Source organism: Hoplias malabaricus, chromosome 16, assembly GCF_029633855.1.
Source record: "Hoplias malabaricus isolate fHopMal1 chromosome 16, fHopMal1.hap1, whole genome shotgun sequence".
NCBI classification, from domain to species: Eukaryota; Metazoa; Chordata; class Actinopteri; order Characiformes; family Erythrinidae; genus Hoplias; species Hoplias malabaricus.
This window is the reverse complement of record NC_089815.1, coordinates 6,265,065-6,287,841: the sequence shown is the minus strand read 5'-3', so window position 1 is coordinate 6,287,841 and position 22,777 is coordinate 6,265,065. Positions and strand designations below refer to the sequence as shown.

The 22,777-nt window shown below is 43.8% G+C and overlaps 1 protein-coding gene across 6 annotated transcripts in view; it reads right to left on the bottom strand.

Moving 5' to 3' along the window:
• neo1a (neogenin 1a) overlaps positions 1-22,777 on the bottom strand; it is a 159,477-nt gene that overhangs the window by 81,335 nt on the left and 55,365 nt on the right. The window lies entirely within an intron of this gene.

Here is a 22,777-nt window from a genome sequence, read left to right as displayed (position 1 = left end):
TAAGATCACTTGGCTCTGCACCTACACCCACAGAAAATAAAAATCTGATTGGACAATTTTCTGATGGACGTTTGAAAATATTAAGCCTTTTGTGATCGACCAAAACCAAAAAGTGCATTTCAGTGCAGTTACTAGAGAGCTCTATTTAACAAATCGAACCAAGAAATTAGAGATTTTAATCTCGGAAATCTTCTCCAAAGGCCTCCGAAGTGCTGAGTGCTCCCCAGTACTTTACTTGATATCCCCAGGACTCAAAAATCGTAGCCCAACTGAGGCGAATGTTTATTCAGTTGCTCTCACTTTGTGATGGCTGTTAGAAGAAGAAGAAGAAAGCGCAAAACCCATCCTGGTGAGTAAGGGGAATGGTCTCATAGGTCCATCATCTAGATATGGTTCGACATATCAAAGAGTTCTTAGAAATCCATCTACAACACTTCAATGTAGCTCTACGTCAAAATGACTACCAATATTAAGGGTAGAGTTTGGTGAAGAAGAAGGAAGAGAGAGAGAGAGAGAGAGAGAAAAAAAGCATGATGTTCCTTTAATATCCTCCAAAAGTGGCATGTCTTGAATGGCTCTGAAGTACAGATGTTGGTCCCATGGCAAGCATAAACATAGAGGGGAAGCCATCCTCCGCAGCGGGACCAGCTGCTCCTCATACGAGGCTGAAGAGTACTGTGTGTTTACAGAAAGATCCAGCTCAGTGTTGGGTTTACATTAAAACCTGTGGCATCCTGTTCAAACATCCTGTCCGCCCCACTGAGCCGTAGTGGGCTGCAACATGGCCGCTTGGCGGATTAGCAGAGCGCATAATTCCGCCCTGCCGAACGACAATCATGTAGCGGGGCTGCGGCGAAGCTGTGAAGGCAAACAAATCAAAATGAAATTATGTTCAATCAGCGCGTCTAGACAAAGGCAGGCAGTGCAGCTGGCAGATGAGCAGTGTAATATGAATCGTTCCTGCGCGTGAGCAGCAGACACGAAGAGCTAGCAGGGCCTTGGAAGAAGAGGGGCAGACCCTGAGCAAGGGCCAGTTACCAGGGAAACCGCAGAAATATGGACGATCACCTTGTACGCAGGCAAACAATGACCACGTTAAGGTCAACACTGCAACTGGCATCGGAGAATCCATAAACAGGAGACTGATGACCATTCACACTGCTTTTAAAAGCAACGAGGACGAGCGGCGCCACGGTTTGAGAACCGTTTCATTGTTATAGAGGGTATTCCTTCTCAAAAGCCACCGGTTAACAGCCCACTACAGAGCTCAACAATTCACAGACGTGAGAGGGGGCCGGCTTTGTCTGATCCTCGTATTTGCATACAGATGAGTGGATGAAAAATCAGCATGCCCTTAAGACATGTCTTGCACACTAGCTGCACAGCCAGGAATGACTTCCAAATAATTACACCAGGGAAAATGATAATAAAAAAAAAAAAATTACCAACATTATTGGCATGGTTTCCCTTAGGGGGTGGTCAGGAGAGTGATTTATATCTGCGTACAATATTATGCTAAAATCTGAGTGTACGTTTTATTTGTTCGAATTCCGAATAGATATTTTGTACAAGGGAAATATTTAACTCAAATCTTAAACAAAACAAAACAAAACAAAAATCCACTGTTATTTCTACACCCTTCCACTTTGAAAAGTGCAGGAAACATTGATAAACCCAGTCAGAACCTAGAACCCAGACCTCACCAGCACTAGAGTTGGGTTAATGGTTAACATGGACACCACAAGTGGCTCAGCGCAGTCGCAGGGGATGAGGTCGCACCAAGTAGAGTCTGCTTTTCTCAGAACTAGTTTGACTGTTTGACTATTTGTGCTAATAAAAGTGCAAATATATTAGACACCATGAAACAGCTGCACACTTCATTATTAAATACACATTTATTTCTTTGATATGCTACAAAACGGCAACTTTCAAGATGTCGGCCATGTTGTGGGCCTAGCTTCACACGTTACTTGTAACTGCATTCAGATAAAAGGGTGTCCTATGACTTTTGATTCCCCCTGTTATATATTTATATATATGTGCTTTCCTTTGTCCGTTATTTCTACCGTGCTGTCAAGAGTAGCTTCCAGCAGCACTACAGCGCCACCCCCAGCTTGGGCGTAGAAGGAGGAGGTCAAAAGGGACAGTGATGCAAGAACTATGAAAGTGAACCTTTGGGGACAGTGAGGTGTTACGGCGTGGTGTGCCGCATCGACGTCAACGTGAACTATGAACCAGCCTCAAGAGCAACTTCAGTGAAAAGAATGGAAGCAGTAGTGAAGACAAAGGGTGGACAGGCACTAAACAATATTACGTTTAGTTCTTTGAGCTTTTTTAACACTGTATATAAATATACAGGTGCTAAAACAGAGATATCGGTTTGTCTGTGTGTGTGTGTGTGTGTGTGTGTGTGTGGGTGTTTACCCTACTGCCTCTGCATCTAAGGGTGGGTTGTTTCATTAAGGGTAATTGAGTTGTAGCTTTGACAATGCTGATTGCATTAAGTGTAACAGTGTTAATGTGTCTTATTTTATCCTGGGGAACTTGGCTCATTCTTTGCCCATTTACGCTGACCTTCAGTGGAGGTCGTTGCCAGGGGAGACTGCAGCACCACGGGGAGCGACCGATCCCATTACCCTGCGCAGATAAATGTGCTGTCAGGACCTCGTGTCTTCGCTCTTATCGCGCATGGGGAGGACAGCATCTCTGCAGAGCTCAACAGAGCACGCTCCGTGACACCGGCACCGCCAGCTTGCAAAAGGGTCTGCCAATCAGGAACGCGCTGTCCACACAGGGCTATGGACACCATCCAGGATTCAAGAGCGATCTCGCAGAGGACTTTAGGACAAACACTGAGATGCTCTTAAAGGGGAAGTCTGGCTTTAATTCAATGTCTTACATGTAAACAAAGGTTTGAAGTGAAGCGGGTTACTGCAGAGAAACCTTCTCACTCCCGTTTATTACAGTGGCATGAACAGAAACCACAGCACTGAACAACCCTGTAGAGACACTATAAATCCAAAGGTTAGCAGACATCCTTAATAATGTGTCAATTCAGCTAAAGACATTCAACTGAGGCCACACAGCACCTGCACACAAGCTTAAGGTCACCACGTGCAATGAAGTACAGGCTGTGGAGCAGTGCAGCTGCAATCTCTGGAGTGATAGACCTCCATTCAGAACATCTGGGATGACATAGAGTGGATTTTTTTTAATACAGAGCTATTCATCAATTATTAGTACTGTGTATAACATTTGTACAGTCTCTCTTTTAGCCTCTCTTTCACTTTAGCGTTTGCGAACCCCATCTAAAAGCAAAGAAGAGTAGGTTCTTCAGCTCTAACATTGAGAGTCTGTGGGCCTGTCATGTCAAAATAGCTTCAGAAAGAGCTCTGAGCCTCAAATAAAGTGGTATCTTTTTTCTGAATGTCTTGCAGAAAGATGCCACATCTGTGTGCTTTCTGTGGCTGTGTTTAGTGCGATGACTTGTAATGGATACTTTTTTTCTCTGCTGTTCTCACAGTTCACGACTCAGCAGGATGGCTCAAAACTGGCTGTGGCAAGGAATTCCTCTACAGCAGCTCTGGAACCAAGCAACCCTGTCGATCTTTGGTTCCCATCCAAACTGGAGAGGACCACGTTCAAGAACCAGAATTCCTTTGGTGGAAAAGGGCTATTTGTGCACTGACGATCACCTCTCCAGAAACGTAACTGTGTGATGCATCGAAGCAGACCGCAAAGACTGTGATTGGTCAGTACTCGGACAGATATTGTCCAATTTGAACCGAAGAAGTACAAAAAACATGAACTCCTCTTCTCAAACTATAGAGACTGCTGATATAAGCACACTCATGGCGAGATATTTCCTCAGACATGGTGTGGAAGTCAAAGGTGCATAAAAATGTTGAACAAAGCAAAAATACAGACCTCTCTGATAGAGAAAAAAACCTCTCAAGGAGAAACAGGACCACGTGGGACCAATGCTTTATCTTTGTATTTGTTTCTTTCGTGGCCCCATTCATATTATGCTCTGTCCCAAACAACGAGCTACTCCCTAAATAGTGCAGTATTATGTACTACATAGGGTAGAGGAAGATGTTTGAGATGTAGCCCTAGTGTTGTAGCAGTGTAACCAATGGCGTAGGGCTAGAAATCGGCTTTAAGACAAGGCTAAAGTGAGATTAAGCACTTATTATAGTTTTACTTCTAAACAATGTTTTCTGCTCTTAGAACAGATAGAAAGAAGAGTGTCTTTGAGGAAGAACAAGTTGTTGTGAAGGTACTGAACCCGTTGAAACCAAGCTGAGCACCCAGCAGTCCTCATCTCCATCCCACTCCTATACCCTACACCCTGCCGTCAGCTCACCAGCACCTCTGATAAGGGCACTGAGCTATGGGCAGCTGTTGATAGACACAGATAAACAAAGAAAACTGTATGCCTTTCTCTAGTCAGTGTTGCCTTTCTACTAAATTCTTCTCTCCACCACTTTCTACCACTGCCTCCACTTCCTGGAGGGGTACGGCCTGCTCTCGGGACTCTGGGGTATCTGCAGACCCCATCTGAGTCAGACTGCCTCGGCTCTGCTCGTGCCAGCCAGCTAATTGAGAACAGAGAGGATGTTGACGTGAGAACAGATAGAAGGGGGGGAGGGACGGAATTAATCCCCACCGCAGGTCAGAGAGGTGTATTCACGCGGAACGTAAAGGCATTGTGAATTTGTGGTTAGAAGCTTAGTACCAAAGGAAGTCTGTGACAAAGCCAACAAAACTCCAAGTTAGAACTGAAGAAAGAGGCCACATACTCATCTCTCCACAGCAGACCAACTTGTGACTACCATCTGTGACCACTCGCAGTGTCCTCAGTTGATTGCCATTATCTTATATACATGCTTAAATCTATACGTCCACAAAGCCTGTGTCCCATGCAGCTGATAACAGCTATGTCACTGCAGCTGTTTTTTCCACATCTGGAGGCTAGTAAATTTGATACCAAACCCATGTAGAGGAGCTTGTGAGCGCCATCACTTTGGAGAATGTACATTAAATTATACCATACTCACACTGGCCTCAAAACGTTACCTGATGAGATAGAAGTCTGTGTTTTGGTTTTCCCATGATGTGCCTCACTAAGAATATTCACTGAATTATTGTATTAGACTTTATTTTCCTAAACCCATCACATTCAATTCACATTATTCTTGTTTTTGCATATTTGTGTAATCTCACCACAGAGGAAAATGATGGTAGCCAGCTCAAATAATTGCCATTATCTTCAATCTGCACCGAAACCAAGCCTGTGTTCCATACAGCTGGTAACAGCTATGCATCTGTGTCAGTGTGGCTGCTTTTTTCACATCTGGCAGCTAGCGAATTTGATACCAAACCCATGTAGAGGAGCTTTTCTGGCTCTAAAAGGAGCCTCATTTGGAAAAGCAACATCTGCTCTGTGTTTGGACTACTCTTGGGATGTAGGAATGTAGGAAGGTAGCCCTTGTGGTCACTGATGGAAAGGTCAAAGGTTGATGAATGGCCAAAGGATACAAGTTTCAGAAAGACACTGGATGAAAAGCTCATGTCAAATGGAAGAAAGCCACTCACGTCACTGGTCTTTGTCAGAGCACAACGTCTTTGTGGACGGCACAAAAACTTCTCATCAAGAGGGCAGCCGACACTACTCAAATGTGGTGTTACGTTTGCTTCAGTCCCCAGCTGGTGTGTAATGACAACTTGTTTTATGAAATCTGGTCAAATATTTAAATAGGGTTTACCTTCATAATGCAACGTGACATTGTTTGTTGTAAACTAAAGCTTGTGCACCACTTGCTTTAGCCTAGATACTTAAATGATGGTATAAACCATTAAAAAACACATTAAAAATATTAAAAACTCAATAGTAAATGCAATATTAAGTTAAATTACCATGATAATCTGATCAATCAGCATAAAAATCAGCTACATTTTCTAATCAGTCCAATCTGAGAGCTCTGTGGGTGTGGTCAAATATTCTAATGACCCAATTAACACCACCATACACTCTCAGGAAAAAAGGTACAGTAGAAGTGCATTATTGGTCACTAAAGGTACTAACAATGTAAATGTAACTTCATTCATTTTGGTACAACAGTAGTTTTAAGATGCATTCGTGTTCCCTAAAGGTTAATTACGATTCTCTTCTCCAGAAGAAGGTGAACTGTGCAAAATAAAAAATATAATTTAAATCCTGGAGATGAAATGGGGCGTATGAAATTAACACATTTTTCAAATCCACAATTATAATAGAAAAAGGTTCAATTATGTTCCCTAATTAAAGATACAAAACAGGTACCCTTGAGGGTACCATCACAGCGAAATGTACAACCACAGCGACAGTTTCTGTGCGTTTATAAACCATTCAAGACCTTAACCTAATTAAAAAAGAAAACATGGTTTAGATTCATTAGATATTTAACTGATAGCTGACGAGCAACACTGACTGATTAAAACCACTATACACATCGTCTCAAATCAGAGCGTAATCAAACACTGATTACCAACAGAATCTTTAAAAACACAATATTTCAAAACTCAAACGCAGCGTCTGATGAAAAAAAGCCGTGTGGTGCAGTTCCTAAAAGTGAGTGAACCTTACTATTTCACCCAGAACTGAAATTAGAGCTTCGACTGAAGACGAGGAGCTAGGTCACGCTCGGCCATGTCCAAAAACTGGTCAGCAAATGTAAAGCCAGGACGAACAAAGAGACAAAGATAGCATGGGCTCTCCCAGCTGACTGGCTGCTCCAGCTCCAGACAGCTCCACCCAGGGAGAGGGGAGAAAGGAGCGGAGAGCAGGGAGAGAAGAGAGGAGCAGCCAGAGGTGACAGACACAGCAGGAGGCAGCCAGCAACAGTAGAGCAGCTGAGACGCCTCCAGCTAGCCTTTCTCTCTTTCACTTCAAATAAGAATAATAAGGCCCTTCAGATGGGACACCTGCAAGAGCCTGGGCGTGAAACAAGTGCGAAAGCCGAACCCTGTGCAAAAGCGGCGTACCCCTGCTCCCTAGGGACAAGGCACATCTCGGACCACGGCTCGCCTTTGTAGGCCGTCAGTCGGGACACGTCACAATGGTTGCATTCCTAAAACGTATACACACACATTTGACAATCATTTTTTTATCTTCTTCAAAATATCAAAGACTTGAACCAATTTACATCGATCACTTACAGAACCAGGACTGATCTTAGCAATAATGACAAGAACAAAACGTCTGGAGGGGTCTGGAAGGAAAGCCTTACACCCATTCTACCAAATAATTAAATTCTTCTATGGCAGTGTGCACAGCATGGACAATTATTAATAAGTACAACAAGACAAAAAAAAAACATTAAACATTACAGGGTTTCTATAAAGCCATTAAAAGACAAAAACACCACAGGCAATGGTTTGATGGTGTCTCCTGTTCTATTTAAGATTAACGATGTGTTTTTATGATACTGCTTTGTGAGCCTGGGAAAACCCTAACTACACGCCCTTCCATTGTTTTGGATTGGTGTGGGCCTGAAGCAGACATTGGCACAGGATTCTTTCTACAGTTTTGGTGCTAAGACTGGCACTCCACGACGGGCCTGAAACACGGCCTGCTGGTACTGTCGTCTCGTATCTGGCGAGTATGAACAAGCCCCTGCTGAGAGGTGTGAAATGCTACAGTGCCCACACGAAGCCAGCGCCAAGGGCCCAGGGGACCGCGGGACAGCTCCACGATGAAAATAAACCACAAGAGAGTGTGGGTGTCATCTCACACCTCTCCAAGCACACGTTCCTATGGCATGTCAGGGTAGACCACCACTCGCAATCTACACACATTCGGCTTATGGTCCACTCACGTAGCGTCCCAGACTAAATCAAGAGAAATCCCAAGTTATTCCGTCCCTGTAGAGAATATAATGGGCCAGTGTGACACACATCAGGGTCTGCATCTGCTGGACCATACAACAAAAGTGTCATACAATACACTACACTAAATATACTTATACAACATTAGTCATGATCAGCATTATGGCTAGAAATAGCTTACAGTATCTATTTTATCCTTTATTCTCCATTAAAGGCAATGTAGGGGATTCCCACCCCCACCCACATTCAGAAAGAAGTATGTATATGTGTGTGTGTGTGTGTGTGTGTGTGTGTAAGTTTTACCACAGAAACTCTTTAGCAACTTGAGCTTTTCAGTTTTGGGCCACTTTGGGTGTACGTTTACTTTCATGCAGTTTCCTGAATATGAAAAAATAAGTCAATATTATCCACCTGGAGCGGAAATAGAGCAACGTCCTCATCTCTTTTTCATGCTTGTCAATGTTCTGAGGTCTCTCCACTGTCAAAAACATCTCCAGATGCTGTTCGTCAGCCATGGCTCAGCCAGAGACACAGAAAAAAAAGCCTGAGCCATTTGAGACTGAGACAATTAATTTAATCCCCCATTTACTGAGCTAGGGCTACATTAGGGTATGAACACCGGAGCTTTGTCCAGCGTGCAAATTGACCAGAGAGTTAGCAAATGGTGTGGAAACATTCATAAAATTGCAAACATCCCCTTTAATTGCTTTCACTCTTTCCACACAAACTCTAACATCGCCCAGTCTCAAGTATTTGTTAATAATAGAGAGGTTAGCGGTTGTTATTGTCGGTCTGTTTCGCTCCAAGGAGCTGACACCTCTGTGGAAGATGGCTGTGGTCTCTCGCAGCTTAGTGAAGAGAGCGGAATTCTTGCAGCCTCCCCAGGGCCCTGGCACACAGAGTTCAGGCCAGCCCGAGGAAGAGAGGACACGGCCCGAGTCTGTGAGCCGACCCATTAAAACCCATTCATTCTCTTCATTTAGTGCTTTGCTCCTTCGTAGGGTCTGTTCAGAACAGGCCCGGACAGGCTGGGGCATCTCTGTAACAGGATTTATTTCACACAGACGAAGAAATCAGCCGCCTGCTAGCCGACCCTCCCCCGCTGCTGCTGAGAGAAAGGCAAGAATTCTGTAACATGGCAACTGAGGCTGCCTCCCCTATCTTTTATTAGTTTTGACTGACACAGAAGCCGGGACACAGATTGAGGCTTTCTTCATGAAAAGGCGGTGACGCAAACACAAATGAGCCTCCCACTAAAGGCTAACAAATAGAATAACCAAGCCCGGGTTCAAATAACTTGTAGACGGAGACAAATCAATAAAGTCGGGGTGTAAACTTGAGAAGGTGGCGAGGAGAAAAAAAAACATTAGCATCAGCCAAAAACTGTAATAATGAGAGGTTTGAAAAACAAACGCATTCAGAAACAGAGGAGGGGTGTGGAGAGAATAAAAAGTGGCGCTCTGTGGCAAGCCGAGAGTCTGCTGGGTGCTTCTAGGCGGGACTCTGGGACTGAGGGGCCAGCTCTAGCCCCCTGCCTCTGTCCTCTTTTGTGCGAGAGGAAAGCTCAGTTGGAGCCAAGGGTCTTTAGAAACTGGTCTTTCACACTCCTCCATGCCGACACTCCACCAAAATAACATCACTTGTTTGGAACATGTTGGAACTGGGTTAAAAAGAGCCCTGACTTTTTCATACAACCTTGACCAGACAAAAGTGAGGATGGAAGGACGTGTCCCTTCTGTAGTTTGACTCGTATTACAGCTCTTGCCTTCCGCTGTAATGTCATGTGATAAGTCTTTCTTTAGCCTTTAATTTACATGTCATAACTGTCACCAGACCTGGCCAAAGCGCACTTTACCCATTCGGCACTTGCAGTTGTAAATGGGACTCTTTGTTCAGATCTTTTTCTTTGTGGACAACAGATGTAAGAATTCAGTCGTTATAGAAATACTATTACTATTATAAGTAGGTTCAGTATAAGAATCAGTTCATCTAGAATGACGCCATGGACAAAAATGACTAAGAAACCTTTACCTTTTTCACACTGCTCTGACTGACTTCCACAAGACGTCTGGTCACAAATTAAAAATTTTATTACGACTGCGGAGGGAACCTTAATAGACCAAGCACGGCTGGGTTAGGTTACACCTTCTCTGGAGTCACCAACATTCACACTATCTGTGACATGCTGAGGGTAATTCTGTTAGTCCCGTCTGTTGCGATTTGCAAATCGTGCAATAAAGCCAACGGAGAGCTCTAAATTTTCCAGGCTGATGAAAAATAAATAACAGCTCACACTGTGGAGTCTCCCGTCACAAACGTCAAACTCTCTGACAATCAAACCGGAGCGGGCTGACAAACCTCGTCAATCTCGTGGAGGACAGCCTTCCGAAGTGCTGCTTCTGTCCGTCTCAATCAGAGCTCATGGCGGAGGACAGATTTCCCCCGGGGCTCACACTGACTGCTCCTGCTCTCACAAACACAAGTTCTTCTAAATGCGGTGTTTACTACGTGACGACACCTTGCTGCAGAGATGAAAAAAGCAGAAGGTCCCACCCGAGCTGAGACCTGTAGAAAGTGCTACAGAGAGACAGACGAATCAATCTCATGAGGAAATACTAACAAGTTCAGAGCAAAGTCGCATCTCCTTTGTTATGCAGAGCCACTGCAGATCCATTCTGATTACTTCTGAACAGATATTTGTCGAGAGAAACCTAAACCAAAGGTAATAAAAGGCTTCGGAAAAATGATATACACATTCCCCAGGTATAACGGTAAGGCTTTAAAATGCAAATGGTGGTTCGCAGGACGTTAGATCCTGCAAGACTTCCTCTGTGCTTATGCGAACAGCATAAATAACCCAGATCAGTTGAGCTCTGAGCTTATGCGGCAGCTGATCGAAAAAACTGCTCATGTAATGTATGATAAAGATGTGAACTTCAAAGACGACAGTTAATCCAAGATAATGGATGACTGATGTGAACGTTTACTAAAAGTTAACAATGTTGGAACCCTCAGTTCTTCCAACCTCTTGGGATGAACCTCCTGGGACGAATCCGCCAAGAAAACTCGTCAGGTGGAAACAGATTCAGATATGCATGTGGAATTTAATAGTCACGTTGTGAATGCTCTTAAAACTGCCACACAATGGAAACAAACCAAATTTGATCAAATTAACTTCCTACTATCTAAAGCCGCAGTCACGCTGAGTTTGTGTCTGTGAAATTCTATTCGTCTCAAAGTGATCTGCCGCGACGGTAAATTTCACGTACACAACTTCCGGGTGAATAAATTCAGTCTGTGGGGATTCGCATCAAGACACGTAATTTCAATCAATAGCTGCTCGTGCTGTTTGACCTATGACCTTTGTAAAACAGGGTCAGCGGCTTCAAAACTAGAGATAATTCACAAAAATTTTGTGCAAAACACAAGTGAGAGTCAAAGTAAAAGTAGAGCTAACCAAACTCTTCTTTGAGAACTTCTCATTTTCGCTGCTGTTGCTAGGATACCGGTGCTCTACAGAAACATCTAAAACAAAATGGAGAACAGTTTCCAGCTCTGATTTCCTGAAACCTGTCTAAAAGAGGTAAAACAACTTGACACAGTAGGTTACCACCCTGTAGACTTGGAGATTGAATGATGTGGGATGATCAAGATGGCGCCGGTGTGTGTGGCTGGCCGTCTGCTGCTCTCACTTTGCCTTGTGTTGTTAGTGTTGCTAAGCTTTGGCACTTCACATGTGAAGTCTCTACTGGTGTATGATCGCCAGTTTCTCCTGGATCTTAGATATAATACCTGTGATGTAGGTGTTTTTAATCATAGTGGACAGAATCCTCTGCCCCCGCACCTATCGGGTATTCCGAATCACCTGCGCCGGGCCTCGGCCCAAACAATTCAGCGAAAGCGTCGCCGCCGCCGCGGTAAACGTGGCGGTCGGCTAGTGAAACTAAAGGTCTACCTCTCACAATCGTCATCCAGTTCCCGGCCACGACGTGGATTATCCCCCCAATTCGTGGTGTCCTGGCGTTTCCTGGAGCCCATCAGCATCTCCCTGGTACCTGTCATCGGCCTGGATGAGGGATCCTGTCCCCGCCGCCCCTGCTTTTCCCGGCTCCGCGAGCGTGGGGTGAATCCCCGCAACCTGAGGACGCCGCTTCGTGCTCCTAATCTGTCTAAAGCACAGGCCTCAGCTCCTGCCAGGATCGGCCTTGTGAACGCCAGATCACTGGCAAATAAAACTTTTATCCTGAGGGACTTCTTCTCTTCTCAAAGCCTGGATTTTCTTTTTGTGACAGAGACTTGGATTGGTGCTGGTGAGTACAGTGCTCTCGTTGAACTTCTGCCGGCTGGCTGTGGTTATTTTAATACCCCGCGGACGTCAGGTCGGGGAGGAGGAACGGCGACTGTTTTTAAAAATAATTTTAAATGTAAACAGCGCACTGTATCACCCTCATTTTCCAGTTTTGAAGTCACTTTATTTGAGGTGGGCCGCTCTGACCCAGTGCTGTGTGCTGTCATCTATCGACCCCCTAAATACAATAAGGATTTCATAAATGATTTTTCTGATTTTTTGGCGGGACATATGCCGAAATATGATCGCATCCTTATCGTCGGGGACTTTAACATTCCAGTGTGCTGTCCAGATAAACCGCTGGTGAAGGACTTTGTTAACATCATTGACTCTTTTAATTTAGTGCAGTATGTGTCCGGGCCCACACATGAACATGGACATACCTTAGACCTTGTTCTGTCTTATGGGTTGTCTGTGTTAAATTTAGAGATCCATGATAGTGGGTTTTCTGATCACATGCCTGTTTTATTTGATGTTGTTTTCTCCTGTGCTGCTTTTAAACCTTGCGCTCCTGCTCGGCTTGGTCGGAGTTTTAACTCTTTCACTGCCGGACAGTTCACCTGCGCTTTCGACCAGCTTTGTCCTCCTCCTGACTCAGCCTCTGTTAATACGGAGGAGCTCAGCTCCTGGTTTCACTCCTCCTGCCGAACCATACTGGACTCAGTGGCTCCATTAAGAACTAAACAGCCCAAAGTTAAACCTGAGCCCTGGTTCAATGACCAAGCGCGTGCAGCAAAGCAGAAGTGTCGCAGAGCTGAACGCCGATGGAAAAAGGATAAGCTGCAGGTTTCATTTCAAATGTTAAAAGACTGCTGGCGTTCTTACCAGAGCACCATCAAAGAGGCTAAGAGAGAACACTTGTCAAATATTATTATGGCAAATTGTCATAAGCCACGTGTGTTATTTAAAACCATTGACTCTGTTCTTAAGGCCCCTCAGCCTGTCTGTTTGGAAGCATCTCCTGACATGTGTAATGACTTTCTGCACTTTTTTATTGATAAGATTGTTACTGCAAGAGCTCTTATCACAGCTCCTGCTGTTGACCCCTCTGACTCTGCCCCTTGCTTGGCTGTGTTTGATAGGTTTGAGCCGGTGACTCTGTCGCACTTGGAGGATGTGGTGGGCCATTTAAAGCCCTCAGGTTCTCCTTGTGATGTTTTGCCTCCTCACTTTCTTAAAGAGATTTTTCATACTCTAGGGCAGCAGGTTCTGGCCATTATTAACAGCAGCCTGTCTTCTGGTGTTGTTCCTGTGAGTTTTAAACATGCTGTAGTACAACCCCTGCTCAAGAAACCTGGCCTCGACCATACAGTATTGGCTAATTATAGGCCTATTTCCAAGCTGCCTTTTATTTCAAAGATCTTGGAGAAAGTTGTTTATGCTCAACTGAAATTTTTTTTGGATGAGCATAATATTCTGGAGGTTTTTCAGTCTGGTTTTAAAACCTTGCATAGTACAGAGTCAGCGTTGCTCAGGGTTTTTAATGACATTCTCCTGGCGAATGATTCTGGGGACCATGCAATTCTTGTCCTGCTGGATCTAACTGCTGCTTTTGACACAGTGGATCACAACATTTTAGTTTCCCGCTTGCAGCATCTAGTCGGCATTTGTGGTAGTGCTTTGGACTGGTTTAGGTCCTATCTGACGGACAGAACTTTGTGTGTGAGTTTTGCTGGCTCAGAATCCTCCTCAGCTCCCCTATCATATGGAGTTCCACAGGGCTCAATCTTAGGACCCCTCCTTTTCTCACTTTATCTGTTCCCATTGGGCTCTATCTTGAGAAAACATGGCATTGCATTTCACTGTTACGCTGACGACAGCCAGATATATGTCCCTTTAAAGAAGAAAGCTTTCTCAATTAAACCACTGTTGTTATGTCTCAATGACATTAAAGACTGGATGGCTTTAAATTTTTTACATTTTAACGAAAACAAAACAGAAGTGATGGTGTTTGGTCCCAGTGGTCCCTGTGAAGCCCCTCCAGTTGATTTGGGCCCCTTGACTTTGTATGTGAAGCCAACTATCTTAAATTTGGGTTTTAAGATGGACAGTGATTTTAAATTGGACCGCCAAATAGGCACAGTAGTTAGGTCCAGCTTTTTCCACCTGAGGCAGCTGGCAAAGGTGAAGCCAATTCTCTCTTACGAGCACTTTCAAACAGTAATCCATGCCTTCATCACATCCCGATTGGATTACTGCAATGCACTGTATTTTGGAGTCAGCCAGTCCTCCCTCAGACGTCTCCAATTGGTGCAAAATGCTGCTGCCCGACTCTTAACGGGATCACGTAAGAGGGAACATATCACTCCCATTCTGGCCTCTCTCCACTGGTTGCCTGTGCATTTTAGAGTACATTTTAAGATTCTTTTATTTGTTTTCAAATCTTTAAATGGACTCGCCCCACCTTACCTCACTGAGCTGCTACACCCCCACGTCTCTGCTCGGTGCCTCAGGTCAGCTGATCAGCTGCTCCTGGAGGTGCCGAGGTCAAAACGTAAGCTCAGAGGAGATAGAGCTTTTTCAATTGCTGCGCCGAAACTGTGGAATAGCCTACCATTACAGATTAGGCAGGCTTCTTCACTTTCGGTTTTTAAAACTTATCTTAAAACCCATTTTTATTCCTTGGCTTTCAACTCAGCATGAGACGTTTGTTTTCTTTTATTAATTTTATTAGTGTTGTTTTTATTTAAGTTATTTATTTTTCATTATTGGTTATTTTATTTTGTTTTAGTTTGTTTTATAAACATCTTTTGTACAGCACTTTGTTTTAACTGTTGGTGTTTTTTAAAGTGCTCTATAAATAAAGTTGAGTTGAGTTGAGTTGAGTTGAGTAGACACAGCAAGTATGGTACATACTGTAGAAAATCTATGAGCTGCAACTGGAGTACATTTTTAAGAAATATGATATGCACTTAGGTTAAATTAGCTATTGTTCTATCCAAATTACCTGCTAACTCACTGTTTCAAACTTTTTTGCATCTTCACTTTAAAAAGCAGATGTATTTAATGAAAAGCTTTGCTTCGCCCATCAGACAGCACTGTATTCTATAAAGAAAAACTGCAGATTCAAACTTGCCATTGCTGTAAGCTGCAGGGTAAAGGCAATAAAGTAATGACTGCAAATAATGATACCAAAACTGACAAACTCACATACACAGGGTATGAAAATATCATTAATAGTGACGCTCCTAACATAATCAATTTTCTTCTTGTGTTTTTCTAGATGTCTGATTCTTCAGTCTCTATATCGACAGTCCTCTAGCAGGGGTAATCAGCTAATGTTTTTCAAGGACAGTGGGAAAATTATTCATGCTCTTCAAAGTCTGACAAGTTTGAATTGCAGCAATTTATCCTGTGCATCTCTCTCTCTCTCTCTAAATGTTCATCTGGAAAGCAATGAGGGAAATCCAGGGACTCTGCACAACTGATACAGCAAATGTTGGTGGCTTTCCAGACCCTCCTTACACTTTCTAGGTTAGAGCTCCATGACTGATCCTAGCACCATTTCCGTAACAGAAACAATGAAACTGTTGGGATTTTTTTATATTATTATTATTATTTCTGTAACACCAGTAACAACTTAATAACACTGGTCATTTTCCATTGAACAGCAAAAGGCTGATATGGTATGCAGAATGCTAAGCTCTTCCCATACACACATCACAGCCTAGTCCCAGAGTAGAGCATGCAGCATCTAACTGTCAACACATCAGGGCTATAAGTGTAAACTTGCCGTCTATCAATCTCTGTCAGGCCACAGGAGGTGATAACAGACACAAGCCTTAAAAATAGAGCATGAGTTGGCAAAACCTGGCTTTGCACAAACACTAGTCCTCAAGCTGCTATTTTAAATATCACTGATCCATCACAGAGATCAACACATTAAAGTGTGAGGCTCCAACTTTACAGCTCACCCATGAGACAAGGCCAAACACGAGTCTGTTTATGTGCAAGGGATGTGGAAGGCAGTAACCAGGACAGACGGTGTGCGCCAGCTCCACTACAGCACAGACAGCAAACGAAAAGTTCACCCAGAAGGCCACACAGCTGAAAGCCACAAGCCCAGGGTGTGGAGCAAATCCAAAGAAAGCCTCAGATGCTAGTGATCATTGGCTGCACCAGCCTGGCTGAGGTCACTGGAATCCTTTAGCACTGGTCATAACTCACCGTGAAACAAGAACGCTCTGTGTTCTCTTGTCTGTGTTTAAAGAGCTCTGTTCTTTTGCGGGTTCCTGGAGTCTTCACACACTGGCTCCTGACTAACCAGGAAAAATGAAGAAAACAACAGCCCTCTAAAGCAAACCAGGAGAGCACAAACTTCACAGTGCCTTTTGAAGTAACGAAAATCATGGGGAATCTTTTAAAGATAGAGTTTCTTCATGTCCTAGATATGGTCCTTCCACTAGCCTCCATAGAGCAGACTGCGGTCCGACTCTGAGCTTGGACACATACCATACCAATCATAGCCCTTGGCCAAGACCCATAACACAACATTAGCCTATAACTGTGGCATGATTTAAGCCTTTCTGGATTGTCATAAAAGAACCAACACAAACCTTCTCCAACTGAACACCTCTCTCTGATTACTCCCAAAAGTCAGAAAACTCTAAGTCAGCGAACACTACATCTTACCCTATGCTGTAGCTTAACGTGCACCTCCCCAGAAAGATAACTACGTTTTAGGTCGACACAGACCACAGTGTCTGTGATCGGTCTCCAGCCTGAAAAATATCGATCAAGCTGAACCCAGGAGGTCCAGAAACGTCCTCTGCTCCACACTACAAAGACTGAAGACCGCAACAAATTCATGCTGAAAGATTTCCTCTGAGATTGGTTTGGTGGAACAAGGGAAAAATATGGACACCCAAAAAAATAAAAAAACTTGCTACGAGAAGTGTGAACCACGCAGGGAAAAAAGCGCTAGCTTTGAGCTTGTTTCTTTTTCTGGCACCACATGTAAACTACGCTCTGTTCCAATTGGCACCCTACTCACTAAAAAGTGCACTTCGCAGATTATAAAACTACAACAGTTCTACCCTTTGCACTACACAGATTTGAGGACGATATTTGTGATTCAGCCCTAGTGGCTTGGCGGTGTAACTGCAGAACGATGTAGGCACAGACACAAATATAAACGCGCACAACTCCATAGGGCACTTGCACAGGTTGAGTCAATGCAGAAACATTAATTGGCCTTACTTTGGAACACTGCATACTAGTTGATTACATTTGCTTTTAGCAGATCTCAGAGTATTTCAGTGCTGGCTGCGCTCAAATGAATCCTTAAGCACAAGCAAAAGCAGCAGCTAAAGGAGATCAATGCAATGCTGATGCCAGGATTACTTGCATCGGCAAACCTGGCCCTCTGGTGTGACATTGTAACTTGAATTGCTTGCTACACTAGAACAGTCACACAACTTGTTTCAAAATGACAGCAATGAAATCCATCTGACAGCAGTGTTTGAAATTCATAGCGGTCCGTGTTGTGTTTGTGTTGGACTTGCTGGGCTGCAGCCACTGTGGTAGTGTGAAATTGGGGAGGATAAAGTGGGGCGGTGCAGCATGCCATGTGCGTAAAGGCGAGGTGTGAAATGAAACTGTGATGGATTGACAGGGGTGGGAGCAGCTTGGGAATAGCTTGGGAAAACACAGGTTAAGAGGGGAAGCAGAGAGAAAGGATGCTGGGGTACATATGGGATATATGTATGCAGCTGATGTATGCTTTGGAGTAGGGTGGAAGGTCAGAACCATTTTCTGCTCCTGGGTCCACCTCCGTGACTTAAAATCATGTCTGATGTTGACTTAGAGGCACCTTCCTTTGGCAAACAAGAGATTATTTAACTACCACCTCTGCACTTCTGTTTGTCTGCGGACAAAAGTGGTGATGTCGTTACGCAGCCTGACACTTCGTTCTTGTAAAAAGACATGTGACCTTTAGAGCACTAGTGTGGAAAGAGATCACCAGCGGGGAAAGTGTGAGCGAGCGGGAAAAGTGCTCATAAACTCCGACATTTGTAATTGCATCTGTGGCCTATTTCGTGTGAGAGGATCATGGATGGATGGCTGAAAATGGTCTCCAAAACACCAGATATGTCATCTGTGCAGCAGACCGTGAACAAAAGATGGAGGAAAAACCCAGACCACTTCAGTTCTCCAATCAATAAAGAGGGAAGATACGTCAGAGTTCGCTGATCACAAAATGCGATTCCACTCCAGCTCATATACAGTGCCAGGGTCTGCAGAAATCTCCCAGGCACAGAATTCTGCTACTAGTCAACTGCCCAACTGATTAGAGAAATAATGGTTAGATATTTACAGCCTCCCACCTCAGGCAGTTCCATTCTTCGATAGGGAGCCAGTCAGAGAAAAGCATGCAAATGAGGTGGTTCATTTCAGGTGTTCTCTTATGCAGTGTGCTCGTTGGCCCCGCCTCCAGCCTTCCCCGAGGGGTTGGGTTCAAAGAGCGGTGCTTGGGTGGGGGGTGCCGGGAGATTCTCATTCCCCACGTCCGTCTCGCTCTGTGCCCTATCATCTCGCTCAGACGCCCGCCGAATACAAATTGGCGCGAGCTCTGCCGAGGAGGGGGCTGATCCCCTGCTGAACCAAGGCTGCTGTAGCCTCCAACAGAAAACAAGAGTAGGAGTGCTTTATCAGAACTGATGTGATTAGATGACAATTATTGAAAATGTTGATTTAGATAATGACTGTTATGCCGTTTACAAGCATCACTCCAACTGGCTGCATTACATTACACAGAGGGTCATCGAAAACAGTGCTGATTACCCAGCTTTAACACACTTACCAAATATGGTCATCAACAGAGGAGGTGAGTCGGGTGTGTGTGTGTATGGGGAAAATAGTAAGAGTATTGTGTCTGAAATGTCTGTCTACTGAGGTGGAATCTAAAGTCTATAATAATTCAGTTTAAATATTTATCGCAGTATAAAATGTTTCAATAACAATGATTATTTTATTAATTATTTTTTATATATTTTTTTTTAAATAATTAATATTGACAAAACCAAGATATTTTTGTTTAATGGTGATGTCATGTAGTGGCACGATGGCACAGCAGGTAGTGTCGCAGTGTCACAGCTCCAGGGGTTGTGGGTTCGATTCCCGCTCCAGGTGATTGTCTGTGAGGAGTTGGTGTGTTCTCCCCGTGTCCGCGTGGGTTCCCTCCAGGTGCTCCGGTATCCTCCCACAGTCCAAAAACACACATTGGCAGGTGGATTGGCGACTCAAAAAAAGTGTCCGTAGGTGTGAGTGTGCGTGTATCTGTGTGTCTGTGTTGCCCCGTGAAGGACTGGTGCCCCCTCCAGGGTGTATTCCTGCCTTGCGCCCAATGATTCCAGGTAGGCTCTGGACCCACCGCGACCTTGAACTGGATAAGGGTTACAGATAATGAATGAATGAATGATGTCACGTAGTTTTTGGTTATTGGCATTTTCTCTGTGTCTTTTTTAATATTTATATTGATAATGGAATAATATCGTATTGACAGAAATTAAAAAGTATATTGTGATATAAATTCTGGCCATATCGTCCAGCTCTAGTCTAAAGTATGATTTTTAAAAAGGTACCTACAAGTCAAGACACTGCCTTCCGAAGCATTATAAATACAGGTTACTGGGAACCAAATATTTGATTTGAGAACCAAATGATATTAAGCCTTTATGATATGAGTCTTTGGTAGTTTATAACTGAAACTTTGGTCTAAATTCAGAGAGAACCATTCGTCTGAATTTGCATCTGCGTCCTAGCTTACTGTGGGATGACACGCACCAAGTGAAGTCAACAGAGGCAGAGCTGCATTCTTTCTCCAATCCATCACTGCCATTACGTCCTCATTTGTCGGAGCGCTACGCTAAGCTACCACCACAGTAGTATTTCCAGAGCAATGGAATTGTAATGGTCCACACGAAACACACAGCAATTAACCTTTTCCTCAGACGCTTGCTAGGCACCACTGATTGATCATGGCCTCAAAGAGCACATTGGGGGTGGGAGGCAGCAGCACAAACTCCGCCTTCATCCGAGAACCTGAAACTGGATCATCACAAGAGGAATCCCCATTTTAGAAAAGTGATGTGTATGAAAAATTCCCAGAGCAAGGTCAAACTCAAACTCAAACACTTGACGAATAAACATCATAACTCAGCAGCAGACGACAATGCCAAGCTGTGAAAGGAACTATATTAAATGACTGTACATATCAGGAGCAGAATTTTATTTGCCTTATGACTCATTAGAGCAGATGCTCTCTGTCTCACAAACACACACACACACACACTCACACTCCTCACCCAGGAGGACCCATGGAGGATGATGATATTGATGCAGTGGCAGGATGCCCTTTGGCCTCCAGACACCACAGGTCAGCTCATTTCCCCCACTGATGAGAGGGGTCAGTCCAGCAGAGCATAGCTGCACAGACACACCTCCCCCCACGATCCCTAAAGAGGCACAGAAACCAATGCCGAAGGTTCCACTTTATTGAGTCGGCTAGAAAACAATCGTGCTGCAGGAACTGCGTGGAAATCAGGGAAATCATGAAATAAAGGGCTATCGCCGCCACCAGCTCAAATCCCTGTCTAGCTTCATGGCACAGGATATCTGTGCACAAAGGACAATGCAAATATCACACTGGCATTTTCATTCAGTTTGGAGGAATGAATGTGTTCATACAGATTACCACAGAGAGGAGAATAGAGCCAGGTTGTTAGCAGCTTCAAGATACAATACATATTTCAACATGAGGACTTCACATACACCCATATATTATATATGTTTGTATAAAGTCACAGGACACCCTTTTATTTCAGAAATGAAAGGGAAAATGGCATCTGAATACCTCTGCAAATAAAGTGTGGGGGGCCAATGTCCGCCATCTTGAAAGTCGCTATATTGAATCAAGAGTGACGTGGCCATGTAGCATATCAAAGAAGACCAGAATTGTCTCAGAAATCGACTGCCATAATCAGATTTGCAATATCTGTTAGTAGCACAGAAATTTCAACACTATTGTTGTTCATTACAGGCTCAACCAGACCTAAGCACTCTGCGCCATCTTCGGTCTGAGTGGAAGGGAACACATATATATAAATATATGTATTCCCCCCTCCTAAAAATGTGTTAGAAAATTCTTAATGGGGAGAATAATAGTGATTTTCTTATTAATTTCTGAATAATAATAAGTCAGATTTATATAGCGCCTTTCTAATACCCAAGGTCTTTGAGAGAAGAGATAGGTCTTTAGCTGGGTTTTAAAAGCAGAAAATGAAGAGCAGAGACGAAGACTTTGTGGTAATGAATTCCAGAGCTTGGGTGCCATCACGCTGAATGATCTACCACCAACGGTAAGCAATTTAAATTTTGGTACTGACAAAAGACGGCTCTCAGAGGACCTCAGTGATCTTCGCGGACAGTAGGAGTGTAAAAGTTCAGAAAGGTAGGCTGGCGCCAGACCGTGCAGAGCTTTGTATGTGAGCAGGAGGACTTTAAACTGAATATGGAGTGAGACAGGTAACCAGTGGAGCTGATGAAGAACAGGGGTGATATGAGCTGATTTTTTAGAATAAGAGAGGACCTGAGCAGTGGAGTTCTGAACACACTGAAGGGAGTGTATGGTGGTAGAGGGAAGGCCAATGACGAGAGAATTACAGCAGTCTAAATGGGAGGAAATGAAAGCATGGGCCAGAATTTCAGCATCCTTCACAGAAAGCAGGGGACAAAGGCGAGCAATATTACGTAGATGGAAAAAGGATGTTTTGGTTAGGGCCTTAATATGAGGTTTGAAGGACAGAGAGGAGTCAAGAAGTACACCTAAATTGCGAACAACTGGAGAGGTTTTTACAGCCACACCATCAAAGTTAAGTGTGATACCAGAGATTTTTGAAAGAGTGGACTTGGGGCCAGCGAGCCAGACTTTAGTTTTTTCTGTGTTGAGTTTCAAAAAGTTGGCATGCAACCAGTGTCTCAGATCCTGAACGCAGGAAATAAGGGCAGAGGGGGGCAGAGTGGAGGTATTTTTGGTGCTCACGTATATTTAAGTATTGTCTGCATAACAATTATAATTAAGACCATGGCTGTGGATGATCTGACCAAGTGGCAGCATGTATATGATGAATAGTATAGGGCCTAGGACTGAACCTTGGGGAACACCTTGTGTAACAGTACTAGGGGAAGATCTGTGTGTACCAAGAGCAACAAAACGAGATCTATTTTTAAAGTAAGAGATGAACCAGGAAAGTGCAGTGTCAGTTATGCCAATAGATGAGTATGCTGTGATTAACAGTGTCGAATGCTGCACTCAAATCTAAGAGAAGAAGGATACTGAGCACACCAGAATCAGTAGCGTGAACAGATACTTATTAATGCAATTTTATACTAGTAATAATTAATAAATTAATAAAACTCCATGTGCTGAATGCAGTGCTGTGTGTTCTCAGACGTGATCGTGGTATTCATCAGTTTCACTTGTGTACACGTGCAGTGTAAATGTAAAACTTGTTATGTAAACTAAATATTGACACAGCCATGCTTGTATAGTCATGACTT